Here is a 3625-nt window from a genome sequence, read left to right on the forward strand (position 1 = left end):
TTGATTTTCACATGGATTTCTAGCTACAGACGGATTTGATCCTTCAGTCCCTACCAGAGTCATTTGGGAATTTTGTGACAAATTTCCATATGACTAAGCAAGAATGCACTTTGGCTGGGTTGCTTAACATGTTAGTTATTGCCAAAAAGAATATGCCGAGCAATAAAGGAAAAGAGGTGGCTTTGGTTGCATCTTCTTCTTTTGCTAGAAAGTCCAAGAAGATGAAGGGCAATAAGAAAAAGAAACCTCAAGTTCCTAGACCTTCCAAGAAGATAGCCAAACAGAAGGGTAAGATCGAATCTGACAAAAGCAAAGGAAAGTGTTTCCACTGCCAGAAGGATGGGCACTAGAAAAGAAACTGCCCAGAATATCTTACATCTCTGAAGGACAGGAAAGATAAACCTTCAGAAAGTATGTCTATATCTTGTTATTTAGATTCTGATAATACTAATAGTTCATCTATAACTTGGGTATTAGATACTGGTGCTAGTTATCACATTTCTTTTGATATGCAGGAACTAGCAAGTAGTAGCAGCTTGCAGTCACGAGATGTTAGACTCCAGATTGGCAATGGCTTAATTGTTAAAGCTTTAGCCATAGGATCTAAATCTTTGTACATGTATGGACATGTTTTGTATTTAAATAATATTTTGTATGTACCTGATGCTTTTAAGAATATCATTTCTGTATCTAGTTTGACAAGAAATGGTTCTGAATTTCAGTTCACAAATGATATTTGTAATATTTATTTTGGAAATGAATATGTTGGCTCAATTATATGCATGATGGACTTTATTATTTGGATAATAATGTTAAATATAAATCTAATGCAAGTAATCTAAATGAATGTAATGCCATGATGAAAATCAACTCAAGTTCAAAACGTCTTTGACACTTAAGATTAGGTTATATTGCAGAAGATAGGATTACGAAGCTGGAGAAAATGAGGATTTTATCCTCATTGGGTTCTGAACCTACTCCAACTTATGAATCCTGCCTTCAAGGCAAAATGAATAAATCACTTTTTGTTGGACAAGGGTTAAGAGCTGAAAATATTTTGGAACTAATACATAGTGATGTATATGGTCCATTTAAGGAAATGGCTAGAGGTAGTTTTCATTACTTTATTACCTTTACTGATGACAAATCAAGGTTTGGGTATTTGTATTTGATGAAATACAAACATAAATCCTTTGAAAAGTTTAAAGAATTTAAATTTGAAGTAGAAAATCAAACGAAAAAAAGTATTAAAACTCTTCGATCATATCGTGGAGATGAATACATAAGTACTGAATTTGATGAATACTTGAAAGAGCATGGCATTATTTCTCAGTTGACTCTTCCAGGAACGCCACAATTGAATGGTGCATCTGAAAGGACGAATCGTACCTTATTAGATATGGTACGTAGTATGATGAGTTATACTAACATGCCAATCTCCTTTTAGGGATTTGCATTAGAATCTGCTTTGCACATTCTGAATAGGATTCCATCAAAGTCGGTCTCTTCCATACCTTATGAGATATGGTATGGAAGAAAACCAAGTCTTAAGCATGTTAAGATTTGGGGTTGTCCAGCTTACATTAAAAAGCTGAAGACTGATAAATTAGAAACCAAATCAGAAAGGGGTTAATTTGTTGGATATCCAAAAGAAAGTTTTGGATATTATTTTTATTTGCCTGCATCACAAAAGGTTATGATAAGCAGAGATTCCATATTTCTTGAACAACAGTTTATTCAAGAAGGTGGCAAAGGAAGGAAAATAGAGTTAGAATTGGAGAATTCTGACCAACCAACAAATCAGATGGATATAGATCCATCTAGTCAACCTACGCCTATTGATGAAACATCTACAATAATTCCTCATAGATTAACTAGAATATCTCACCCACCAGAGAGATATGATTTTCTTTATGAAGATGAACAAGAGTTGTTTGCTCATGAAGAAATAGATCATGGAGATGATCCTTTTACCTATGAAGAAGCTATATCAGATATAGACTCTTTTAAATGGATTGAAGCAATGAAATCCAAAATTGATTCCATGTATAAGAACCAAGTTTGGGATCTTATTGACCCACCTAAAGGTATTATACCTATAGAAAATAAATGGGTTTTCAAGAAGAAAATTGGATCTAATGGAAAGGTAGAGACCTATAAGGCAAGGCTAGTTGCGAAAGGGTTAATCGACTATGAGGAGACTTTCTCGCCTGTTGCCATGCTTAAATCAATTAGGATTTTATTAGCAATAGCTGCATACTATGATTATGAGATTTAACAGATAGATGTCAAAATAGCTTTTCTCAATGGAAATATTGATGAAAACATTTTCATGGAACAACCTAGGGGTTTTGAATCCCAAGATAGTTTCAAGGTGTGCAAGCTAAGACGATCCATTTATGGGTTGAAACAAGCTTCGAGGAGTTGGAACATCCATTTTGATGAAGCCATTAAATCATTTGGTTTTATCAAAAATGTGGATGAGCCATGTGTATATAAGAAGGTTAGTGAGAGTGCTATCGCTTTCCTTGTCTTATATATAGATGACATTTTGTTAATAGGCAATGACATAGGTATGTTGACAACTGTCAAGGTATGGTTGTCAAATACATTCTCCATGAAAGACTTAGGGGAAGCAACCTATATTATTGGAATTCGTGTAACACCCCTATTTGTATAACTTGGTATATTTTACTATTTCGGTGATCAGTGTCGATCCGGATAGTTAAGGAGATTAGTACCACACTTAAGACAACTAAATAAGCCATAAATACAAATAATTAGTAATTGCTAATTAGTTCAATATAAATAAGAAAAACAGAACTGAAGAAGTTAAATGAGCCAAGAGTCACAACGATAGGTGACCTTCTCGGGAACGACTGCGAAGTCATTTTAAACTCAAATTTCGAACCGTAAAAAGTGACGTTGCGATCCTTAGGACCCTTATGAACACAGTGGAAAAGAGAAAATCATGAAAAGGAACTGTTAAGCCAGTCAAATAATTAGGTCAGGGACCCAGAAGAAATATGGAATTAATTGCAAACCGGGATGAACCGGCGAGGGGCAATTTGGTCAATTGACCCCAAGAGCTGACTCGACCTAGCATCCAAATAAAATCGAGAAAATAAAATTTCATAATCGATAATTAAATTAAATAACTAATATAAAAAAAAGAAAATGAAAAAAGTGTAGGGAGATGACATCATGCATGACATCATGTATGATGCCATAAAGAATATAATTAATAAATTTACTTAAATTGATTTTTGGTCTTCTTAAGACATAAAAGAAAAGAAAAAAAAATAAAACACAAAAGTCTTCTTCAAAAACGTCACTCTCCCTCTCCCACACCAAAACCTCCATTAAAGCTCAATTTTGAGCTTGCATATTATAAGATTTCACCATAGAAAAGTAAGCCACCATAGTTAAAGCTTGTCTAGGCAACTTGAGAAGAAGATTGGTCATCAAAGAAAGAAGAAAAGAAGAAATAATATTGGAGAAAAGGGGAGTTAGAAGTTACTACACAAAGGTTAGTGATTTAAGTTGCAAATGAGTTTATTGCTTGTGTTTATAACTTAGTTAACTTAGAAAAATGCTTAAAATGAAATAAAAATTTGTTGAGGGA

Source organism: Hevea brasiliensis, chromosome 13, assembly GCF_030052815.1.
Source record: "Hevea brasiliensis isolate MT/VB/25A 57/8 chromosome 13, ASM3005281v1, whole genome shotgun sequence".
Taxonomy (NCBI): Eukaryota; Viridiplantae; Streptophyta; class Magnoliopsida; order Malpighiales; family Euphorbiaceae; genus Hevea; species Hevea brasiliensis.